The sequence below is a fragment of the Anthonomus grandis genome, chromosome 1 (assembly GCF_022605725.1).
Source record: "Anthonomus grandis grandis chromosome 1, icAntGran1.3, whole genome shotgun sequence".
Classification (NCBI taxonomy): domain Eukaryota; kingdom Metazoa; phylum Arthropoda; class Insecta; order Coleoptera; family Curculionidae; genus Anthonomus; species Anthonomus grandis.
Genome location: NC_065546.1, coordinates 15,093,919 through 15,121,182, shown reverse-complemented (window position 1 = coordinate 15,121,182; position 27,264 = coordinate 15,093,919). Strand labels below are relative to the sequence as shown.

At 31.0% G+C, this 27,264-nt stretch overlaps 1 protein-coding gene across 4 annotated transcripts in view; it reads left to right on the top strand.

The window, feature by feature from the left end:
* LOC126737574 (ras-related protein Rap-2b) overlaps positions 1-27,264 on the top strand; it is a 442,108-nt gene that overhangs the window by 4,280 nt on the left and 410,564 nt on the right. For 3 of the 4 annotated variants that reach the window (XM_050442565.1, XM_050442549.1, XM_050442539.1), the window contains exon 1: positions 5,917-6,079. The exons of the other annotated variant lie outside the window; for it this stretch is intronic. The gene's annotated coding sequence lies outside the window, so the exon portion shown is untranslated. Of the gene's footprint in view, positions 1-5,916; positions 6,080-27,264 lie in introns of those variants that run through there. 4 annotated transcript variants of the gene reach the window in all.

The window sequence follows — 27,264 nt, the reverse complement described above, 5'->3', positions numbered from 1 at the left end:
AATAGTATTTAATAAGATAGTATTTTGTCTGAGGGCGATCATTTTGAACCATAAGTAGATACCGTATTAAACTCTAGATTTAGTGTTGGCAACAACATAGATAATATTTAATTACCTTATGATTTTAATTTTTTATCTCCAGAGTTCAATGATATGTATCACAGATACTCTCTCATAAATTTTATAGAGCAGTCTAGTACTTTGGGTATGCATTTAAATTTCTAGTTTTTCAGTAACAAGATAAATCTTATTGATATGTTGTTAGGTAGCTTCCCCAAATGACCTTTATTTTTATGTATTACTGAGCACTGGCAAACTGGATCTCTTTTCTTTATTAAATTTAAATTCTTTAATAAATCAGCCGACTCGTGAATGTATAATTAATAACAAATCTGTTTCATCAATAATCGATTTTGTTGTAACCAATAATGAATTCGTTCGCTCCATTAATTTTGAACCAAGATTTTCCGATCACTGTGGCCAGTTAATAACATAGAATCCGTTAGTTTGAATTTTACTACCCTCTTTTTATTTAGGAATTTAACTTAGGAAAACGATGGTTTTTTTGTGAATGACTTGCTTAATGAAACTGATAAAAATAACTTGATATTATCTTTCTTTGATACACTACTGAGCTATATTAATGTAATTTTTCTACTAAAAGAAGGGAAAAGCGAAAATTAATGTATAAAATAAATTTCATCGATGGACTACTAAAATAAAGGGAAGAACTAGCAAATCTTAATTCATTAAGAAAAAAATTAGTAATGTCAGCCTTCATGCAAAATACAATAAAGTTAAATGAAAAATTTGACATAATATAAGGAGACAAGAATAGAGGTGAACAATAAAATAATAAATGAGGCTAAAAATAATACTAAAGCAAGCTGGGAGCTTATTAACAAGGTTATTGATAAACAAAGTAGAAATAGTATAATAAATAAGATAAAAACATCGGAAAAAACATTTAAAAATAATAAGGAGATTGCACGTGAATTTAATATAGATAATAAAGGCTAAACTACAATTTTATTTTGATGCTCATCAATCTGCCATATGTACTTATGGAAAGTATGTCCCTAACTCCATGTTTGTTATACCTACTACTCCTCTAGAAATTGCAAATATTATAAAATCTGTACCCGACAAAAAGTCCACTGGACCTAACAACATTCCAGTGTCTCTGGTTAAAGCATGTGTTAATAAAATTTCAAGAATTCTGTCTTTAATTATGAATATCTCGATGGAAAAGGGCTTGTTTCCCAACCAGTTGAAAAGATCAGTCGTCGTTCCAATCTTTAAAAAGGGCGAACAAAGCAACATAGAAAATTATAGACCTATTTCTCTTCTCAGTATGTTCTCAATATGAATTGACTGATTTTCTTAATGCGAATAGCGTTTTTTGCTCTAACCAATACGGCTTTTACAGAGAGTTATCTACACAGAGTGCTGAAGTAGAACTAACACAGCACATTTTTGATTGCATTGACAGAAATGAACATATAGCTGTATTGCTATTTGATATCTCGCGAGTCTGATTCAGTGTACCCAGCATTTCTAAGTGAGAAGTTGGAGAGAGTGGGAATTAGAGGGAATAATAATTTAATATTTCGATTATTTTTGACCTATAGGCAGTTTTATGTAAAAATAGGAAATTAATAATCCGCAGATTTAATGATAAACCTGGGTACACCGCAGGGTAGTGTACTTGAACCGCTTATTTTTACAGTTTTTATAAATGACTTAGCAGAATTTATTAAAAGTGCGAAGATCTTCATTTTCTGTGATGACACAACAGCTGTTATTTCTGATCTGGATTCGGTAAACTTACAACGCAAAGTCCAGTCATGTCTAACTGAAATTAATAAATGGTGTAAATCGAATAAACTAATGCGAAATCATGCGGAAACTGATATGGTTGAAATATATAATAAATATAAAAAGCCAAATAATTTTTTTTTTTAGTTTTGAAGGCAAATTTCTGTAGGGTTTAGAATCGTCTAGATTCGTAGGCATAATGATTGACAAACACTTGGACTGGTCGGAACATATTAATATTGTATGTAAAAAATTAAATAAAAGTGTCTATCTTATAAATCAAGTTAAAGATTTACTTGATATCAAAAAAAAAAGTGTACTATAGCCCTGTTTATAGTGTATTGGGTTATTGCATAGTATTATGGGGTAATATTATGGGGTATAAAAGTTAAAACGCTGCTCTTCAGAGATGTTTTTTATATGGTTGGAGAGTTTGAAATATTCTTAAAATATTATAAATGTTAGAGTGTATACTACATACCAAATATTTGTTAACTTGTGTAATAATATCAGTTTAGAACTTCTTAATGTTTATTGTTGTATATATTATTTTATTTTTATTCAATGTATGTTAATATATTTTGACAAATTCCTTAATAAGGAATACCCATACATTTACCATATGTATTGCTTTGTACAGGGTGTTTCAGAACTATGGGATCAAACTTCTGGGGGTTGTTCAACAGAAGAATCCATTTGAGTATAGGAACCCATGTCCGGAAATGCGTCACTATGCCACTACGGCCCTAGGATGCGTTAAAATTTATAAAAAACTTTAATTACCTAAATAGGATCTGCTGCATTTATATTTACCTTTTGTACATGATACCATAACAACAATTGTTTAAAATCAACGCTTATCAATGTCAATTCTCAATGTCAAGTTTAAAAATTTTATAGCTTACACTTTTTAAACATTTATTGCTAATGGAAAACTTTACCAATCAAGAATTGTGAATGAACTATCAAATAGCACACGTGACGTCGCTCAGAATATAAATACGAGTAACGCTTCTGTCTGGCGGGTACTACACGAGCAACAACTCCATCCTTATTACTTCCAGAAAGTTTACGGTATGACTGCAGCCGATTATCATCCTAGACTTCAATTTTGTCGATGGCTTTTGGATCACATCATTGCACAACCAAATTTTATACGATATGTTTTGTGGACCGATGAAGCCTCTTTCACAAGAGACGATATTTTTAATAGTAGCCATGTTTGGGACGAAGAAAATCCTTATGCAATTTTTCCAAGAAAACATCAGAATCGTTAGTCTGTTAACGTATGGGCAGGCATTGTTGATGATTATTTAATTGGGCCATACCTTCTACCGGAACGGTTAAGAGGACCTATTTATCTTCGTTTCTTGAAGGAAGTTCTCCCAGAACTCCTTGAAAATGTTCCACTAAACGTTAGACAGCAAATGTGGTTTCGGCATGATGAAGCGCCGGCTCACTTTGCTGTACAAGTACGCGAGTATTTAGCTCAGCGGTTTGGGCACCGTTGGATTGCCAGAGGTGGAGCAGTTTCTTGGCCTCCTGGGTCACCCGATTTAACGTCGTTCTATTTTTTTCTTGTGGGGAGATGTAAAGTCTTTAGTCTACGAAACTCCAGTAGAATCAGAGCTAGACTTAATTGGACGAATAACAGCAGCATTTAAAATCATTCAAAACAAGGATCAAATTTTTAGTGTAGTCCGCCGAAATCATATGCGGCGTTTAAATTGGTGTATTAAGGCTGGAGGAAGACATTTTGAATAATTGTTGTGATGGTATCATATACAAAAGGTAAAAATAAATGCCTATATCAGAATAAGTATCTAAAATCAGATCCTATTTAAATAATTATTATTTTTTCTAAATTTAAACGCTTAGTCGTTTAAACGCTTAAACGTCTTAGGGACAATAAATAACAATAAAAGATTATAAGATTATAAGAATAACAAATAACAAAAAAAGACAATAAATGATTTTTGACTTTTGACTTTAAAAGAATGTCTTTTTATTAAGAATTTTATATAACAAGATGGTTCCATATAAATATATTGCGTTACATTTTAGAATTTTAAATAGATACTTTTTTTTAATTTTTAAATTTACAATGAAATTTTTAAATCCTTAATCATTGTGGACCTATTTAATTTTGTAATAAAATTCTAGAAATATACTATCAAGAGATTATATCCTTAAAATAATAATCAATATAGTACCCATAGTAGCAAGACTTTAAAATTAAACAACAATAATAAAATTAAATAACATTAGACTAAAGTTAAAAATTACCTCGCCATAAAAAGGTGTGTGTATGGCAATAAGTGCTGAAAGTAGTGTCTTCTTCTCAATTTACTTCCACGCAATGATTTTATCTTATAGGCTCTGCTCTAACAAGAGATAGTTAGGAGAGTTAAATATCACTAGGCTAGGGAAATTAATAACACAGTAAATTTTCATCTGTTTCGATTTCTAATAAACTTAAACCAAGTTAACATTAATTTGGGGTCCAAAAACTGTCGCCATCAAGTGCGGTGGTATATCATCTTGTTAGAAATAAATGTCATTTATATTATAATTAATGTCTTTTCATTTTCAAGTATTGCGGTAATTTGTGGCTCTATTGAATTTTATATAATATGTCTAGATATACGTGGTCTGTCAAGCTTCCAGGATAAAAGAAAAATGCTAGAACATAATTTCCAAAAAAAAAAACCCACATGTTTATTTTTTTAGGATATTGCGACTGTACCTCTAGAAAAGAATGCGGTACAAAAACATGTAAATAAAACGTTCACTCATCCGAGAACAAATATTAATAAACATATTTGCGTTGTTGAGTGTTCCTTGGGGCATTAGTTCTAAAACTACAACCTTTTATTGAAATCATGCTAGGAAAAAATTTGTTGTCTTTTAAAATTCTATGTAGCGATGATCATGTTAATCCTAAAGAATGTTATCACTTCTCTTTCTCAAGTTTAATAAATAATTATTATACTAAATAGGTAACCTATCAATTAAAAATCAGAGACTAAGTTTTTTAAGAATATGCGAAAACACTGACAAGTGCTCAAGTACAAAGTATTCTTGCTGTTGACATTTTTTCCAATTGATTATTATCAGGATTAAGTTAAGTTGGACTAATTTTATTTATCCAAATATCATAACAACGATTAAAGATATATCTATCTTATGGAGAAAAATAAACAAAGGAGTTTCTATTTGAAAATCTAAAGTAAATTTAATATCTTATTTTTAAATTACCCTCTAGTGCTATCGATATAAAACGCCTCTTTAGAAATTAAAATTTCAATTATCTTGGAAAAACGTATTCGAGATCTTTTTTAAATAATACCAAAAGAGCTACAAATAAGGGTGCGTCCCTTTCGTTGGGGCACCTTGTATAATATAGTTCATTTAGATATATACTAAGTTATAATTTAAGTTGGTAATTTATAAGAAAAATATTAACTTTGTAATCTTTAGAGCAACCAGTTCATTAGTAATGTAGTTTGTACCAGTCAATTTCCCTAATACAAATTAAATGTTTAACGCCTACAATTAGGTTTCACAAGTAGTAATTAAATAAATAATTAAATCTTCATTCAAATGAAGGCCAATATATCCATTAAAGTTATGCTTACATTTTTTAAAACTATCTAATATAACTGCTGTTAGTTAGCTAAAAAATATACTATCCAGCACAATATAAAAAAATCTAGTTTATAATTTAAAGATGATAATATTAGGTTTTTTATACACTCGTATGTGCAGTTATTAAAATGTAAGTTTTAAGAAAAAAAACCTCTTAGCCACCTTTAAGTAAGCAGTTAACTACTAATGTATTTTTTGCTACCCAATTTCCTTCATGCAAATTACATCTTTTATCCTCCAGAAAGCAACGTCTCACCCGCAAATTAAAACGAACCTTTTTTCCATTGTCCAGATAAATTCGTCGTCGCCGCTTCCAAAACTTATTCATCCAACTATTTATCATTGCAACAGCTTGGCACACATGTTGAATCCCTTTTGAGACTGTGCTAGGGCGCAAGCGTATCCTGGATCCCAGTTTAGGGATCCAGGGAAAACAGTCCGTAGCCAGAACTTCGTTTGTCAACCTGTTGGCGTCACGGGCGTTTGCTCTTGTCCTTTTAGCCGGTTCTTTTCAGTCGCACAATAATTTCGGTTATTTGCGGTTAATTTACGGTGGAACAGATTGCTGAATTTGGTGAAAATCTAATTTTTTTCTTACGACTGTTGAAAATTGGTAAGATTTATTTATATTTAGAAAAATCATATGAAAATTTGCACTTTTAAAATTTTTATATAAGTATTTTATCAAAAAATATGTTTCTTTTTATACGCACATTTTATTATTAATAACTATTTAGGTACACGAAATAAAAATGGATGAACTTTTGCTATAGTTAAAGTCGATTATCTATAGATATTTTAATAAAAAAGTTTCTTAAAAGTTGTGAAATTTGGTTTCAAAATACTTTTTTTAAATAATCTAATATAAAAAAGTTTAGTTAGTTCATTAATTACAAATTTCACATCTTAGCGAAAAGTTTTATAAAAAATTATCGTATGACAAGTGCAACTAAAAACCAGATATACGAAATCACAAAGGGAAAGGATAACATTCTAAAGATGTAATATTTCTTTATAATCTAAATTCACTTTTGAATATTTTTGGAAAACTTTTTTATTTTCAGGTAATTTATACACATATTTAATATAAATTTTGGAATTACGTGTCAAAAAAAAATCTATAAAAAACTACTCTATGGGGAAATAGGTATTTTCTACCCGAGGAAAAATTCATTTTTATTAAACATTGGACATTAATTTTTTATTTGAGCTAGCTAAAAATAACACAATATTTTAAAATTTGTATAAAGAAGTTTAATATTTTGGCCCACATTAAAAAAATGAAATTAATCCTTAAAATATTTACGTGAACAATATTAAAAATTATTATGTTTTATAATTATTATAGGTATGGTACTTATTTATTTGAATACTTTTTTATTATGATTTATCAAAATCTTATAGTATACTTTTATATTATTTTAAGTTTTAGGTCAATATGGCAAAAATAACATACTTTAAGATCATGCTTAATTTTTGAAAAACTTTAGTGTTAAGAAAATTAAATTTCTATTAAATTATTTTAAAAAGAATATAATAATATTGATGATACTTAACATGCTATAATATTGATTGCAATAACAAATTATAATAATAGTTCTAATCAAAAATCCTGCATTTAGAGTATTATCCATCTAAAGATGTAAATACGAAACTTTTTACTATTAACTGTCACCGTATTTAAATTAAGTAAATGAACGTGAACTAGTTCAACAATTACCAACCGAATGTGGTAACCTTCCCTTAGTTAATTGTTCCTATTAAGCGTCAACATTTTTAGTTCATATTCACTACTACTAAGAAGACAGACTGTTCAATAAAATTAATATCTTGGTCACACAAAACTTAACCCGTAGTGGCATTGTAAAAATTATTCGCCAATTACTCAAGGTTTTTTAGAAATGGCATTCACGCAGGAACTTATTGAAACCTTTAAGAAATTACCTTTTTTTTGTTTTTAATATAATCAGTTGTTTATTAAAATCCATCATAAGTTCCCAAATTAATCGGAATTTCCATATATTAATCAAGCCATTATTAAAAATCGTATGAGATAAGTACTTCTCTGCTGGTACCATATACAGTGTGGTGACTTTAACTGGAATAAATTCAGTTAAGACTAATCAATTTTTTTCTCGCAAAATTCGTGAGACCCGTCGATTTTTGTTTATTTTTTTTCACATTTCAAGATAGTTTTTGTATTTTTTCATCTACAGGGGGGGTCCAAATTAACCCAAACTTTTTTTTTCAAATGGAAAGCCACTTTTTTAAACTCTCATTGAAAAGAGCCCTTTTTCCTGATTAAATTGCCCTATTTATTTTTGTGATTATCTAAAGAAGAAATACGAAAAAAAATAAAAACCATTAAATTACTAAAAGTCTCGAAATCTTTTGTGTTGGTAAATTTTTGGCGTGTTTGTTTATTTTATTGGTATTGAGACATTTCCTGACATTGTTGTAGTGTCACTGTTAAAGTGAATTTCAACCAGTTGTTAAATAAGTTAACTTATATTGACAAAATGCCTTATTTAGCCGAATCCGACAAGATTGAAATCTTAATAATAATTGGTTATGGGGACAGAAGTCGTACTCAGCTAGAGGTTGTCCACTTATTCAGGCAGAAATATCCAGATTTGCCACCTATTAACCAAGGTACGGTTAGTAAAATCGAAAGCAGATTTCGAGAAGTTTTGCACGTGAGGGATGTTTCAAGACAAAGGTCTTCTAAAATCGATGGAAACACCCAATTAAATGTACTTTTAGCGATGGAAGAAAATCTGGTAACTGCAGCCAGAAGAGTAGCTCACGAAAATTCTATTCATCATAAATCTGTGCTAAAAATGTTAAAAAGTGCAAACAAACGACCTTATAAAATGCAACCCGTTCAAGAGTTATTGGAAGACGATCCATATCGCAGAGTTCAGTTCTGTGAATTAATGATAAACGCCATATCTTCAATCGCATATCTTCGGAGTGGATCCTTTTTTCTGATGAGGCTATATTCACCCTAAATGGCCATGTTAATAAGCAGAACTGTCGCTACTGGTCTGACGAGAACCCACACTGGGTAAGGGAAACTAATACACAATATCCCCAGAAAACTAATGTTTGGGCTGGCATAATTGGCAGGCAAGTTATAGGGCTCATATTCTTCAATGATACTTTAACTGGGGAAAGATATCTAGAATTTCTTGAAAATTAACTAGTTCCAGTCCTACTTGCCTTATATCCGAGTCAGTACGAACTCAAAGAACGTATTAGGCAAGAAATCCGACAAATATCTCCAGAAGTGTTAGAAAATGTCAGAAATGAATTTTATTATCGTCTTGGGCTTTGCCAACAAGTAAATGGTGTTCATTTTGAGCATCTTATACATTAAACGCAACTTTTAGTAATTTAATGGTTTTTATTTTTTTTCGTATTTCTCCTTTAGATAATCACAAAAGTAAATAGGGCAATTTATTCAGGAAAAAGGGCTCTTTTCAATGAGAGTTTAAAAAAGTGGCTTTCCATTTGAAACAAAAAAGTTGGGGTTAATTTAAACCCCCCCTGTAGGTGAAAAAATACAAAAACTATTTTGAAATGTGAAAAAAAATAAACAAAAATCGACGGGTCTCAGGAATTTTGCAATACAATTTGAATTTTTTAATACAAATAAAATTAAATTAAAAAAATTAAAAATAAAAGCTGACAAAACTTTTCTTGGCAAAATATTTTTACTTGTAAGGCAACTGTTCATAAAAACTCTGCCTTAATGCTCTGTAAATTATCATACTTTTTTTTTCGTAATTGGAAGAGGCGATTGGTAGAGGCGGAAATATTACATTGTTAAAGTCAACATTTTTTGGTCTTAGGAGAAGGGGTGAAAGTCTTCGTCAGAAAATTTTAACTTGAATGAAATATGCCCATTACAATATTGTAACACTCTAATATTGCTTACAATAGCCCTATCATTATTTATTCTTTAAGGCCGAATCGAGGCATACTTAAAAAAATATTTATGGCCGTAGTTTTTTAAAAACTCATAGCCCATATTCTTTACCAAATAGGGATTTTTAATACGTGCTTGGTTAGTAATTTTTAAATAATCACTTGGTTAATAGATTTCTTTGTTTTTTTAAGCAGGTTTCAATAGCACTATGGACAGACTCACTCTCCATCTGAGTGTGACCTTTTTCCAAAAGCTTTTGCGTAATTGAAACATCATGCTTCTCTGATAAATAAAGAAGAGTATTACGAGCACACTATTCCTATTTTGCGCCGTACAGCCATCAGAATAAATAATGATAGGTCTTTTGGCCTCTTGGGTTAAAAGTTGCTCTTGTAAGTAGTCTACTAAACAGGAAGCATAAACAGATGCTTGCCCATCGGCAATAGTTTTGTTATTTGCGGAGATAGCTTCACAGCTTGCACATCCATGGTAATCATGTGAAACTCACCATTTATCGCCTTCTCCTTATTTATTTTCTTTTTACGTCTTGCTGAATTTTTTTTCTCAATGTGTTCCTTATATTCTTCCGCTTCTATATTTTCATTCTTATATTTAAAACAGGCATCACATTGATCTTTTCTAGGTCGGAATATTAAGATTTTCATTTCGTCGGCAAGTTTAGTCATTGTAATAATTGACATTGGATTTTGCCTCTTTTCTTGGCATTGCCCCATGTAGATACGGTATAAATCGGACCATGACTAAAAAGACTGTTCCAAGAACATTCTGTTGGTACCTTTTTGACAGTAATGTGAAGGAAGCTTGTTTAAATTTTGAAGAAACTCGGTAAGAAAGTTTCTGTCATTTTTAAAAATATCTTGTCGTTTTTCTCTCCTGCTTATATCGATTTGGTTGCTACTAGCCATGCCATTTTCAGAATTCATCGCCCAGGATCGTATGGACCATTCTCCGAGATTAAGGGTATTCAAGTACATTTTCTTACAAACAGTAATGGATTGATTACCAATAATAAAAGAATAATTTAGTGTTTGGGATCTACGAGATGAATCGATTTGTTTCGACGGCCTCTTTTTGAAATAAGAAAACATTTTTTTGTAGCATCCTTTACTTTTTCTTTGTTTAAACACTTACACCTTTCTTTTATCTTCCTTTCCTGGCGATTTTTGTTTTGAAACGTATTTTTTTAATTTTTGGGCTTTGTGAATCCCATGTGGCTTTTGCCTATCAGCCTTAGTTTTTTATTAATAGCCCTTTTATTGTATCCTTCTTGCTTTCTATTTTCATGTTCACTTGCAAGTGAACCTTTTTCTTCTAAATCGCTATCCTCTTCTGAAAGTTGCCCTTGCGGTCCTTTATTTAAATTGTCTTCGACCATACTTTCTTCAGATGAGTCGGGGTCATCGGGCTCCATAGTGGCGTCGTAATCAGGATCAGACAATGTGTTTTCTTCGGGTACGTCATCCGTTAATGAATTTGTAACGCTTTCACCTAAACTGGCTTCCATAGAATTTGTTTTAAGGATGGGATCTGATATCGTAGCTTCTTTGATTTCCATATTTGCCATTTGATCGGGAGAGGTGCTGAGAACTCCTGGCTCTGAATAGCTTTCGAATACGACCTCCGCATTATTGATTAGTTTTGAAATATCCTCAGGGCTTAGAATTTGGTCCAACTCAAGCTCGAGTAAAGACTTATTGTTAAAATCACTTATATTTGACAAGTTCAGGTCATTTTCTTGTCCTGGGCATTTAGTTACTGTATTTAATTTATTTGAGTTTAGATTTTTAGCCATTGCCATCATTTTTCTTGCTCAGCTAGACATTATAATTGTATTATTAGTCTTAAACAGCAACTCGTAAGCGGCAATACAATTTAAATTTTAAAAAATGCAGGACCTCGTAAGTGTTACCTGGAAAAAGATTAATATCTAACTTGGTCAACAGATGCCACCATCTATTCTACGCATAATGGTATATTAAAACTAATTTAGCCAAAAATGTTAGTTACGAGGTCCTGCGTTTTGACCCTCGATATGTCGCTAATTTATTTGCTATTTTTTTGTTTTTTATTGATGTTAGCATCAAGATACTTATTTTCATAAGTAACTAAGATACTATAAAAATTTTATCTTAAGAATCATAATATTTTCCTATTTTGTTTGAAACTATTATTAATAGCGTTTTAAAGGATTTACTTTTTATGGGAACTAAAATATTCTAAAATCCGTTATTTAAATCGCAATTTCTCGGTGATGATAATAAAAGCAACGTGATAATAAAAGCACTCTTCATCTAAATATTTTCGTTTATCTCTACGGTATAATTTCATACTGTTATCATAATCTGTATCTTTTATAAGCAAATAGACTTTTCCGCAGCAATTTAGAAACTCCACGAGATTAATTATTCAAATTCTCGTTTTCTTAACGGCTTAATAACGTTTTCCTGAGGTCGGCACGAATTTACTTGGGTAAAGGGAAAATTATTTAGATAATGCCTAAATTAAATAAATAATTAACAACAATTATTGTTGAAGTTTAAAAGGATTTGTTCCTCTCAAGTTTAGTAAAGATTCCAGGCCGAGGGCACAGTTTTTATAAATAAAAGGTTTTCGAAAATACAGCCCCAAGTTCTCTACTTGTTTTATTTGTTATAGCATGATGTTTTGTCTCGGATTTGAGAATTCTTTAGATGGCTCTTAAGAAAATACAAATGACAAAATTACAACTTTTTGGAACATACAACAAAATATGAACCTAGGGTACAAGCAAATGCGCAAACAAAGCAACAGTTACACAATTACAGAACTTAAATCATTTGACAATAAACACAACGTTGACCAGAAGTATAAATCATTCTAGGAAAGTACCAAAAGTATAATGTATAGATCTGTAATTAGTTATATACAGTGTATATATATAAAGAACAAAGATATAACCTTTAACCCTTTAAGTTGCAGAAGTCTAAGAAACTTTTTAATTGAAAATTTCCTAATGATTTGTGATGAAAGGTCATCTAATGACAAGACTTTATTTCTTTTATATTTTTTTCTTTTCATATTATTTTTTTGAGGTGGGAAATTATTATCTCAAAAAAATTTTAGTCAAATGACTATCTTTATGAATTTGCTGGGAAAATAATTTCCCATATGCATGAAATTTTTAGAAAACAATGTAATCTACTAAAAAATGATTTTTATTCGAATAAGTAATCAAAAAATTATCAAAGTACGTACAAGCAGATACTAAACTAAAACTTCCATTGCTATATATTTGAAAAATTTTACAAAAACTTATGGATTTCAAATAAGGAACCGAACTCAAAATCTAAGACCTACGAAAACGGGTAAAACAATTTTTACATAATCCGACATTACAAGTTGAGCAAATTATATTGCTCTGTTTCTCCTTGGCTTTTGTACTACAGCGGGCGCATCTTCTGTAAGTTTTGATCATTAAGGGCATATAATCGCCTACATTTGTAAATCTGACAGATTTTGTACGGTCTTTGTACCATCAGGGTTGTTTCTTTTTTTTGCGCTTCCTTTTGCGGGGTAAAATCCTGGTCTTTTTTTGCTGCAAAAATTGTTTATGAGTTGGTTTACAAGCAAAGACCTAAATTTCAAGTGACTTATGGGTTTTTTTTTGCATTTTTTCTGACAACCTATAAAGTATGTAAGAATACACAGTACATGCTTTTAGTAAGTATAAAAATATTTTGATCCACCATCGTCCACCACCGTCGTAGATTTATGATTCATATTATAAAATGACATGTATTGGTCAAAATAGTCTACTCCGCCCATATATTTATTATAATAAGAAATCATTGTTGGACAATTCACAGCAATTTTTTCGCCTTTTTTGGTTACGTCGCAAAACTGTGGTTTTTTCACTAGGATTATGAATTGTGGATGCAACACATACAGATTTTGTGCCTCGATCCTTCCATTTTACTACTCCGATGTTGTCAGATTGTACGAAATCAAACTCTGATTTTTGTAACTCTTTATCAGGGTTTAAGATATCTTTAGGGTAATATTTTCTATCTACTCGTAAGGTGCCGCACGCAAATAACTCTTTACTAAGGAGAACATCAAGAAGAGTAATACTACAAAAATAGTTGTCAAAATTCAAACAATAATATTTTCCAGCATAAGGTTCCAATAGCCGCAACACCACCTTTTCTCCCAGGCTTTGCGCTACTGTACCATCTTCATTTTTTCCGGTGTAGATATCAAAATTTAACAGATACCCACTTTCAGAGCAGCAACAAGCCCAAACTGTAAAGCCCCTTTTGGTGGGCTTCATTGGCATATACTGTTTCATACTAGACCTTCCTTTATATCCTATCATAGACTCATTGATAGAAATATTGCGTGAACGATTATAGCATTTCGGAAACGTAGTTTTAAGATGGTCAATCATAGGACGTAGTTTGTAGAGTTTATTAAACTGATCTGTTCCTTTGGCAGGCATTTTTGTATTGTCAATGAGATGTAGGTGTCTCAAAATAAATAAAAAACCTTTTTAAGGTCATAACTCTTGCGATTCGATGTAAATGAAAGTTTCCATCTTCTGACCAGTATAATTTTATACTGGGTAGGGGGTGTGTTCCCATAAATACCAAAATTCCTACAAAAGCTTTCAACTCCGCTAGTCTAATTTATGTAAACTCGTCATTCATGCGCAATAGATTACTTTCATCCACTATTTTTGTGAGAAAGGCATCAGGAAGAAATTTTAAAAAGATTGAAAGTGGACTGTCAATGTCATCGCCGTTCAGTCCTACATTTTCGGTAAACTGAACTTTACTATACATCTCTGGAATTTCGGTATTTTTGGTCCATTCAAATTTCTTTTCAGGTTTGTCCTGGGTTTTAAAACTTTGTCTGATTTCTTGCTCAATATGTTTTGTAACTTCTTCTTCTGATTCGCTGCTCTCAGACTCCAAAATTTCTGTAAAAAGTTTTTTGTACTTGGATGGATTTGTCAGCTCGTAATCTGGGTCTGCAACGGAGTTATCCGAATCTTCTAAAAAATTATCTTCTGTAAATATTTTCTTTCCTTGGAGACGTTTTGGTCGTGAAAAACTGGAATTTTCCAAAGATGTAAATGGTATATCTAGTATTTCCGAAGAAGGCACAGTAAAATCTGAGCTGCTATGCTTAGAATCATTAGGAAGTTGCTGGTCTGATTCTAATATAGAGTTCCTAAAGGATACTTTAAAGTTTTTGGTCACTGACAATGGCATATTGTCTTCTGCATCTGAATCACCTTCACATTCTGAGTTAACAGCCATAGTTTCGGTGATATCTTCTTGATAAAGAAGCTCTTCTAACTGTTTATCGGACAAGTATTTGGGCTGTCACATCATGTATGGGACACAAATCACCAACTGGTGACTGCTAAAAAGACAAAATTCAACGTATTATACGTATTTTCTGCCTGGCCAATTGTCAGGCACTAATAATAATATTTTTTCTTCATATATTAGATATTTGTAAGTATGAGAAATAGTTATTATTTGTTTTTAACAAAGATTAATAAGAAAAAAAAATAAAAATATTATTTTGAATTTTTTTGCATAAATTCTAGCCTCAACTTTTTTTTTAATTTTTATCTTCAGTTTGACTAAATTTAAAAACCATTTAATACGAATTCACTATAATTTAAGGCTAATAAGTGCCTATAATACTATACTTACATTTTTTTAATAATATTTCACCTTCTTTTTCACAAAAAAATCAACAAAAGGATTTAAAACATATGCAACAAGTATTTTATGCTTTTTGTGCTATATGGAGAACCACTGGGATAATAGTTTCCCACCAAATGATCGTCTGTCAAGAGGAAACTTTGTCCACTGACGTACAGATGGCAGCACATACGCTATAATGTACCGTAATACCTTTGGAAGATATTTTCCCTGTAAAACATTAGGCGCCTATGTTAGGCACGGTGGGAAAATAATATCCCAGTAGAACTTAAAGGGTTAAGACAATAAAAAATTCAAAAAAACAAATCTATTTCTAAATCGAATACTTAAAAACTGCGTTTAAAGAAGAAATAACAAGATGGCACACGAAACATGTTCTGTGTTCAGGATTGTTAAAATTCTTATTTTAGTAAACCTAGCAGTAATAAAACTTTTTGTTTCAATTTTTTCTGAATAGTCTTTTTGGTTTATTTGTTACTGTTGAGGATAAACCTATAATTTTGCAAGATATTAACACAATCTTTTATAAAGGTTACTCTGTCTCTATGAAGGATCATAACAATGTTAAAGTTATGCCCTGTGGTTATGGTATATTCATAAATGCTAGAATGATTATCCTGTAGATTTTTTCAATGATATTTGTTTTGGTTGAGCCTTTTGTAAAATAACTGAGATTGTTGACCAATATAAGAGGTAGGTATCTAATAAGAACCACAATCAACCTTACCAACCACATTACTATTATTTATAAGAGAAATGGGACCATTAATTTTAAAAAGAATTACTTTGGTTTAGTTAGAAGAAGATCAATGTAATATTAAGTGGTATGAGAATGTTACTCATTTCATTGTTGAAAAATGAAGAAAAATGCAATTTTAAGGAGATTACTTCTCCATTTTTAACTATGTTGTTGGTTATATCATTAGTTTGAGGTATCGAATCAGTAATATTTTTTAATTTCGTAAATCTCTTCTTAGTACATACTATGGTGTGTTAAGAGCAAAGTAGTGTCGAACTAGCTCTCCAAAGTTTCTATGAAATATCAAATAATTTTTTGTTAAAAGAGTTCAAGTTTGTGTTAGAAAGTTCCGGTAAACTTTAAGTGTGAATTAGATTGCTTATGATGTCAAGTTTTGGACGAGTTTTCCAGTAATTGCTGATTATTTGTTTTGCCGAATTGGCGCCATAACATGGGATTATCAAGTAAGGATTTAAAAGAAATTAAGTCTACCATAGTAGGTGCCTTAGTGACAAATTTCTACAAGAAATTATAGACATTGGGGTCGAGAAAAGGTTTGAGGAACGGCCACGTACCCAAGGAGAGAAGATAGAAGTCCTGAAAAGCGTTTCTAAAGAGACTAAAAAAGAAAATCTTACCTTGCGTAGATCCATTGAGGCGCAAGAACAAGCAGTGCGTAATATGAATGTGCGTATTAAAGGAATAGCGGCGGAAAATCGCGAAGATATTAGAGCCAAAGGTAATAGTTCATTTACTAACAAAATGAAGGTAAATATTCATGCCACTGATATTAAAAGATGTCACCGCGTGCCTGATAAAACACCGAGCAACAGACCTTCTGTAGTTTTAGTGTGGTTTACGACGGATGCAGCAAGATTATCAGTGCTAAAAAACAAGAAACATTAAAAAAATTCCGGGATTTTGGTTGAGGAGGATCTGACAAAAATGCATCTATTGTTACTTAGTCACGCAATGCGAAAGTTTTCGTTTAAAAATGCGTGGGTGCTAAATGGAAATGTTAATACCGTGCATCGCATTTCACAGGAATCGGATATCGACTAAATAAAGACAGCCGTTTAATTATTCAACTGTTATTTTTTATAATGACATTATCTGTCAATATCTGTAAGTAGTTTAATTTTTTTTTAAAAATTGGTACCTATAGGTTTAAACTCAATTATTTAATTTTCTTTGCCATGACGACTTTTTGGAGTCGAAGAAAAAAGGAAGACACTTAATAACTTTTTTACTTTTCAAGATAAATAAAATTTGATGTATCGATAGAATAGTTATAAGAGCATCTCTTGACATATTTTATCGTTTTCTATCACTTCCGGTTTACCAGGAAATGACACTAACTTTATTACTTTAGATGGGAAATTTGGTATGTTATTACGTATTTCGATAGAAAATAATATTCAGAAAACAATGGAACTCTATTTGCTACTTTTTGTCTTACACTCATATAAAAAATATTTTTTTTTTTAAATTTTAAAATAGGGTGCCATAAATGCGTTAAAAGTTTTAATTTTTAATCAACTTATTAATTTTGGCATTTACATTATTTTTTTAAATAGCACATTATTGGGAATAACCACTTTTGAAATTCATGCCATTTCTTTCTCCCAATAATTTGATATGATTATTTTTTAAATCGGTTGATAAATAAGTCCATAAAAAGAAAAAAATTAACTCACAAAAATGAACGAACAGGAAGCATTGTAATAATACTCCTGCGTATTTTTTTCAAGTGACATAACACATCATATGTTGTCAAACGTCATATTACTGTTTGAGAATATAAGAATACACTTTTCAATATAATTTTTTTTTAATATCTTAATACTACATATTTAATTTAACATTTTCCTAACATAATATAGGTACACACAAAGGGTAAACAAACAGAAAACATATGAGGTTTATAAATTATTTTAATACAAAACTCAAGAAATCAAATCAAGCCTTCTATGCTATTTTTATTCAATAAATGCGTTTATCTATGTGACTTAGTTTTTCCTCCTTATAAGCTTATTTATCAATAGATTTAAAAGATCATATTAAATTATTGTGAAAAAGAAACCACATTTCAGAAGTGGTTGTTCCCAATAATGTGCTATTTAAAAAATTAAAGCAAATGCCAAAATTAATGGTTTTAACATTTTAAATTGACGTGTAAAATATTTAAGTCAAGTTAACAAAGTTATTTAGTGTTCCCTTTTTTCTGTGTCACCCGGTATATATTTATATATGCTCTTTGTTGTTTAAACTTACTAGTGATTACCTATTACTACTTTCGATTTAATTCATTCTACACTATGGTTGGTATACTAAGACAGAATGTTAAGCTTGGTCATATAAATGTGCGGTCTTTTTTACTAACTTCAATAAATTTAAATTAATGACTAAACTCAATAATTTTGATATTTTGCTTTTATCTAAAACTTGGCTTAATCAAGAAGATAATTCCAAGCATTTTAATACACCTGATTACCGGTTAATTAGGAGAAATCGAGTTGGTAGATGCGGCTGTGCGGCATATATGAAATCTAATTTTACTCTGAAAATGGTAGCTTTCGACGTTGAAGTTAATGCACAGCTTGGATATTTCATATTCAAAATAAATGTTGCTAATAAAAACTATGCTTTATGTGTCTTCTATAAACCGCCAAAATTAAATTTTAATCTGTTATTAATTTTGATAATATTTTTTCACATCTTTATTCCACCGTCGATGAAATGTTTTGTTTGGGAGATTTTAACATACATTTACTTAATCTGCAAAATCCCTTGGTACCCTTATATGAAAACTATAATTTTGTGCAGGTCATTGATGAGCCTACACGCATTTCGGGTACTGTTAACTCATTAATTGATGCGATTTATGTGATAAATAATTCTTTAGTATTAAAATCTGGCGTGATTTTCTCCGGCAATATATCTGATTATAAATCAATTCACTGCGATCTAAATTTAGCAAAAACTGTTAAAATACCTAAAGTTATAAAAGATCGATCTTTTAAAAATTTTAATTTAAACAATTTTTTAATTGATATTAGGGATCTATCGTGGGATGACATATTATATGCAACTAATATTGACAAGAAAATACTTATTCTAAATAATTTAATTGTAACCATATTTGATCATTATGCGCCTATAAAAGAGTCTCTTATAACCAAGCCTAAGGCTCCATGGATAAATGAAAATTTAAAAATATTTATGAGACAAAGGGATAAGGAGTCACAAAAATTGAAAAGATCAAAACTCCACTTGGACTGAGTAACATACAAAAAGTTAGGAAATTTTACTCTAGCTGCAATAAGAGAAGAAAAGAAGAAGTACTTGTAATCGATGAGTGGCAATTTAAAGAAAACTTGGGCAGCTTTAAAAAACTGAAATGATTGCACAAATAAAAAATTTTGAAATATCACAAAATTTGACAAATCCCAATGATATCATTAACTATTTTGCCACATATTTACAAAATCAATCGAACTACACAAATAAAATTAACTTTTATTCAAATAATTTTAAGACAATAATTTAAAATTAATAATAATAATAATAATAAGTATCAGAAGCATCGACAGTTCATAGAATATTAAACAATATAAAGAGTAATGCTACTGAAGTATATAAAATATTGAAGTCCTTGTATCGTATCGTAAATTGCTGTATAGAGATTAGCTACTTTCGCGATCAATGGAAAATTTCTGTAGGAAAACCGCTGTCGAAAACATCAAATCCCAGTAGCTTTAATGAACTTCGAATTATCAGTAATCAGTATCCTTGCGGCTTTGTCAAAAATTTTTGAAAAAATTCTATATGAGTATTGCATGAACATTATTTCTAACACTCAATGCGGTTTTAGAAAGGGTTATGGCGCATCGGTAGCTTTTATAAATGTACTGGATGATGTATTAAATATTTAGAGCATAAGATAAAAAAATTAATACGATTTTGGTGTTGTTGGACTTTTCGAAAGCATTTGGTCATTTATATTTGGACCGCGTTATTATTTTAACATAAATACAGATACTAAATCACAGAATAAAAATATTTCGTCCTAAAACTTTTATCGCAATTCATCTTTTTGATGTATTCCAGTTTCCTTGAGAAACCAGCAAAAATTCAACAATCATTTATATTGTACGCTTTACAACTACTTTAATTTACACAGCTTCCTAAAAACTTTTAAGAAAAATGATCCCATAAGGAATACGAAATTGTACGAAACTGTAAATCACGATCTGTTGGTGGCCAAATGCAATATTCTGGATTTTATAATGAATATTGTATGCTTTTAAAATCATATCTATCCAACAGATTCCAATTGCTGTGCTGTAATAATATTTTTTCTGATAGAGCAGCTATAGCATTTGGCGTTCCCCAGGGGTCAATTTTGGGCCCCTTAATATTCCTTATTTATACTTTAGATTTACTAAAATCATTGAACTTTGGAAGATTCAGGCTTCTGCTGATAACACGCATATCTATATTGCTTTGACACAAAAGATTTTAAAGAAATGAAATTATGCATTAATGGAGATCTTAAACTTTTATGTCAATTTTCTGAGGATCACAATTTAAAGCTTAATTCGGAGAAACCTAATGTTATGGTTTTTGGAAACAAAAAAATTGTAAGTTGTTAAAGAATAATTTAAATATAATTATAAATAATTCGAAATTAACATTTATTGACAGTACTAAAAATTTAGGGGTTGTTATCGATATTCAACTAAGATTTCAAGAACATTTAAAAAACTTATACAAAAATCAATTTTTTCTTTGAAAATTCTATACACTAATAGGCACATATCAATTAAATCCTTTAAAAAAAAGGTCATGTAAAACTCGTGTGTTATCTAATTTTACATACTATGACTCCGTTTATGGTTTTTCTTTGGATTTGGAGAGCAAGAATCGGTGCAGATACGAAAGGTGCAGAATGCATGCTTGAGGTTTATCTGTGGTTTGCTAAAATTTGATCATATTAAGGACCTTGGGTGGTTAAAGATAAATGATCGTAAAATTTTGCACTTTTCTTATTAAAGATGCTAAATAATCCGTCTTCTCCCAATGCAATAAAAGAGTGATTAGTATTTTGAAATACCATTGCCAATGTTAATATTAGAAATGTAAAAAAGTTAACTATGCCGCTGCATACCACTGCAATCTTCGATCGTTTTTATATAACGCCATAAAGTAATACAACTTAATACCGGAATGAAAACTTTGTTATTACTGCTTCATGATCTAAAAAGCCTGAGTTTAGGACAGTACAGTCAAGGAAATCCGGATCAAAGGAAGATACGACATAGTCTATTGTACTCGAGCTGATTTTAGTTATTCTGGTTGGTGATTTAATGTGCATGATTAAGCCAAAAGAATCGAAAACAGACTGGAGAGATTCCTGAGCCGCACACACACTGGAAAAATCAATATTTAGGTCGCCATATAAAATGATTTTGCTGTTTAAAGGCAGAAACTCAAGCAAGCTTTTTTTGAAAGAATATAAAATTTTTTATACAATATAAAATTGCTTGCATACAATATAATACAAGCAATTTTTGAAAGAATATATTTACATCAGCGTCAGGTGTTCTATATATACAAATTACATGAAGATCATATTTATTACTATAAATAATGGAAAATTCAAATAGTTTTTCAGTTATTAAATTATCAAACTTGGTTACTACTGAAAAGTCGTTGCTTTTAGACATTATCAAAGTACCTCCATGAGATACATTTGTTCTATTAAATCTGGCCACTGTAGAGTAATTGTTAATAAAAACGGGCTCATCGATATTTAACCAATGTTCAGATATGGCAACGATATCGGGAAAATAAAGCTCTTCTAACAAAAGAAATAGATCGTCAGTTTTGTGTCTTAGAGACTGAATATTTAGAGAGAAAATACTAAGCTTGCCATTGTCCAGTATTTTAGAGGGTGTTTGATCCTCTTCTTGCGTCAAACTACCTAAAAATTTTTATTCTTAGTGGGAGACCCACTAGAATAGTAATTGTTCTGGCTTTCTCTAATCCTTTGGTGGCGTAGTAATTTCTCTGATGACAAAAAGGAACCAAAGGCTGACAGATCTGCTTCTACTTCAGCTAGACCAATACCATAGGCGTCATGGTATCGAAGCTTCCGCAAGGCGTCCACGTCACCAGGAAGTCCCTCTAAGTCAAGTGCCAATCGGATGCTGGTATTGTTGTGTCCTTCGAAATATACACTGGAGGGCTGATCATACAGATATGAAAGAAATAGCCTGAGGGGTTTTAAAATTGAGGGATTCCTTAGCCTAGCCAGTAAATAACGACCATCTGCCGCATCCAAGTCTCAACTCACTAATGGTGGAGTCATCGGGTCTATGTTTGATGTTTTATTCATCTCCCCGTCTCAATCAATGATAAAATCAGCCTCCAATAATGCAGTCGGTAGGGACTTCGAAGTAACTATCGCCTCCTTGCCTGAACCAATCTTCAAAGATTTAACTTTCCTGGGTAGAGTGTCTGGTGTTGCTGCATCCGAGCGTTGCGACAGGTTATGACTATCTGGGGCGAAAGTCTTACAAGATGGTAAGCTTGAAGTTGTATTAATTACCTTTGCTGGTGTTTTTGAGGATGATAAACATGAATTGGAGATGAAAGTGCCTGGAGGCTACATGCCAACATCCTTCAGCCGTTTTAAGTAATTGATATTTTGCACACCAATTTTGAAGGCGGAATGTGCATTTTCTTTATTTTGTAGCATTGGGAAGCATCTGATAAAGTCCGTGGTTCCCAGTTTTTCCTTGACAAAGTGCACAAGCTGATTTCCGGTGAACTAATTGACACAACCACATAATGCCATTCATCCTTATTCAACGAGTTGATATTAGGTGTTGTAAGCACCTCTGAGCCTCGGTTTTCTATCTGATCTGTCTGGCAAGCAATCGTTTTTTTAGCAACAGGTTGGCTAATTTTTACATCATATTTTTCTTTAGCTAATTGATCTAAGGTGCGCGCCAATTGGTTTACATTTTTCCGCAAGCTCTCAATTTCCTGTATTAACTCTTGTTTGAATGAGTTATGGACCTGGATCTTAACAGTGTCATCATGATTGTCCATAAGAATAGATGACAGATTAAATATTTCCTGTTTCATATCTCTAATTGAATGGAACAAAGATTCTTGTCCATTTTCAGAAACAGTATGGAGGCGATGGATATCTTCTATATTTTCATATAGATTTTTCCATTTTGTATCATGGAAACTTAAAATGTCATAAATTTCTGAAATCACTGAAAGAAGGTCATTATTCTTCTTTAGACAGGTTCCCAGAGCATTGGCATTTTCCAGGGATATCTGAGAGTTTTGGAGTTGCGAAACTTTGTCATGAAGATATTCATGAAGTTGGTGAGTCGCAAACATTGCAGGAAAATCTAATGTTATGGTATTTTTGTTGTTGTATCACCTTTGTCGTTGCTTTATCCAATACAGTGCAGGTCATACAAAAATTTCGACGGCATTCCCCACTGCAACGAAGTTTATATTTGTCCTTTTCTAAAACAGTTTTTTGGCAGGAATCGCATCTAAACTCAGCCATTATAAGGTAGACGGATATTGTAAATTTGTTAAATAGGAACTAATGGTATACGGGAACTGTTTATTAACTGAGTAAATAATGTTTAATACTAAAAGTTCAATATAGTGCGGAGAAAAACAAAAAGTCAATGATGTAGCTATACAAGGTCACGTTTAGCGAAACAGGAACAGTTTGTAGGATCGGAACATAAACAGTAAAACAGAACTAGAATATATATCCGGACACGTACGTTAAGCGAAGAACTAACATGCGGGTAACTTAAAATTTATAAACACAACAAAACAAATCAAAACAAATATTCAATACTAGCAGTGCCAACGAACGAAAAACATGACCGTCTCGTACGACTGACTGAAGTAGAGACCAACTTAGAAAGTAATAATAGAAAAACTACTTCGAAAGTAAAGACAAATTAAATATATCGTTATTAATTCTAATTAGCAATGCTACAAAAAATCCAAACTAATATAGAACTTATCAAAGCCATAAGGTACACTTTTATAATAATAAGAAACTTATGTATGAAATCAGAAACAAACATTCTTCGAACAATAAGTATAGTGACCAGACCATAGCCAAAGAAGCTAGAACTTTACCAGACAAAATAAAATAAAAAACTACTTTAACAGATTTTTACCTACATCTTCAAAAAATTTGTTGATATCATAAAATGACTTTTTAGCCACTTTGTAACTTCCAGCTTTAATTTACAAACGGGGACACTCTAAAAACTTTCAGGAAAAAAGGAATTATATATTGTTATAATAAAATATTTTACATTTTTCGTGATGTAATATAAGCGTGACAGGCAACTAGTACTGCATATACCTAAATTTTCAGACATAACTTTAAAAAGCAAAACTAAATCTTGCAATATTACGTATTTAGTGGATACCTACGGGAGCTTACTCGTATAGACTATATACAGAAAGGGTCTCATAACTGACCCTTGAGGGAACCTCATGCTTGTTACCACTATGTTTAATTTTAAAATATTACCACATGCATCCCTCTCTATAACCTGCTGACTCTTATTAGCTAAATAATTTTAATTAATTTTAATGCTACTCCTCTAATACCATATAATTCCAATTTCATAAATAAGGTCTGGTGACTTAGACTATCAAATGCCTTTGAAAGGTTTGTACACATGGCCAGTGTTTAATTTTTTTTTATTTAAAGAACATAGTTCTCATTTCTAGAGCTTGATATATGGCTCATATAGTGGATCTGGTTTTTAAAAAGCCATTCTGCCTATCACTTTTCTCAAAAAAAAAAGAACAATAACAACCGTGTAGACTAGATCAAATATAGTACTAATCAACAAAAAGGACATCATTGAAAGAATATGATTCAAAATGGCTGTTAATTTTAAGAGATATGAGATTATATACATAAAGAATAGGCTTTTTATAATAGATAAAGAATAAGCTGGGATTTTATGCGAAAAAATATCATAAAATATTTTTTACCTTAAAACATAAAAATAATATTAAATACCTTCATTCTAAAAAAATATGCATTTAAATTACGTTTATGAGTGATAGGGGCTATGTGTTAAAACAAAAAGCTTTTCAAATACGCTTCAAGAAATAAAATGAGTTAATTCCTCAAAGTGGATTATTGTATTTCTAAAATTTAATTTACCCTCACAATTCGCGTGTAGAGCCTTTCCATATTTTCATGCTAGTCTGCACACAAAACTTTATTTTCAGTTCGTTTGTTTTGTTTAAGGCTTTTAAAATCGATGGATGAACTTTAAAAATAGCCGAGAAAAGTTTTTATTTTGTGGTAAAGTCCATTAACTAGGAGTGTATATTTTTAGAATATCTTATCAAGGAGAAACTTCAGTCTCTGAAATCTCTTAGATTTCAAGCGACGTATTGAATTAGAAATTAAATTTTTAGAATTGCCTGAATATAATTTTACTTGTGCTTTAACTATAGGTAATAAAGAATAAATTATTTCACAACTTTGAGCTTTATGCCAGTGCTAAATTACCATTCGAACATGAAGGGCACTTACGGGTACTTAAAATATATTTAAAGTTAGTACCTCAAATGTATTTTATTTTCACTTCATGACATAGAGCCAGATGAATTTTAGTTTTATATATTAATTAAAAGTACAGAAAAGTTTGGGTTTCTTGTACATAAGTAAACATTAAACATCATTGTCGTACTACAGTGTAAAAATAATGAGATCATCATTTTTAGATTGTGCAGCCAAGAAGTTTCAGGTCTTTAAAATATACAAATGGTACAAGTAATTGTAAAATAAAAGTATTAAAATATTATATACAGGGTGTCCCGAAATTACGCGGCAGGATTTCGGTGGGCGATTTTACATGAAAAATAAATGCAACAAAGCTCTATAAAATTTTTTTCGAACACTCTTAATTAAAGAAAATACAGGGGTTTTTTTTTTCTTATTTTTTTTTAATAACTTTTTTCTAGTGTACTGGTTCTTTGCCAAATTTTGCATGCATGTTACAAGTGTTTCTTTGTATTCGTCGTATTAATTTGACGCTATTCGTTAATGACAAAAGGCTTAAGCTGTCTTTCACCTTAGGAAAATGACTTTTCTGTTTTTATCTTTTCATAAATTTGGATGTCAGATTAGTAAAGAGCATCAAAATATCTTTTTAAAAGGTGCTCTTGGTGCATCATCGTAGAATTAACGGTCTTCGAGAAAAATGGCTTTAAACATTTACATACGTTTTATTAGAAGTTTTGATTTTCAAAATTAACAAAGCAAGCCTTGAAACGAAACGCTTTAGTTTTCATGAAAATGAGTTATGACATTGTATTATGAATTTTGACAGATATTTAAAATCATTAAGATTGAAAATATGAATAATAAAAATAATAATTTATACTCTAATGCAGAATTAAGTAGGGTACAGACCAAGCTCGCGAGCTGTTCTCGAATAGCTCGCGAACATTTTCCGAGCTTGGTGTATACGCGTGTCCGCGAACAGCTCTAGAGCAGCTCGGCAGTTCGTTCAGAGTTCCGAGTCGAGTCAGTACTTCAAAGGGTTTGTTTGTGAACAGGTGGCGAGCTCAGTATGTGTATGGACGTTTACTCTTCGTCATTTAAGTATATTATTTAGTTTTAAAGAAGTACGATCCGTTTTTATACATCAGTTTCATATCATAATATTATAGTAGTTTTTTAAATAAAAATGGACTGGTCAGAGGATGAAATTGTGTGGTTGATAGAAGAATATCGCCGGCATGAGAATTTGTGGAATCCCAGGCACAAAGACTATAAAAAAAGAAATTAAAAAAAAGACGCATACGAAGACATATGCGTAATTTTTTCAAAATCAAAAGATGAAGTAGAAAGGAAAATTAGTGTTATTTTAGGACAATACCTAAGAGCTCTTCAGAAGGTAGAAAAAATGAAAAAATCAGAAATGGACACAGAAGAGATTAATAAAGAAGTGTGGTTTGGATACAAACATATGGTTTTTTTGAGTGACAGATATATGCCAAATAAAACACGCGAAACGGTGAGTATTTTTATTTTATGTAGAATTGGTAGATTTTTATACAGTGTGAATCAGCCAACTAAAATAAGTTCGATAATAAAAAACGTTCAACAAAAAATGAGCAATTAAAAATACAAATCGATCGTTCTTTCGAATACGTCCCCATTCATTTGTTATCGAATTTATTCCATTTGGCTGATCCACACTGTATACAGCTTTTTTCATTTAAAATCACTTTGCCATGGAACTCTTCCAACTGTAGAAAAATATTCTGCGAAGTTATCTCGAATTTGACGTGAC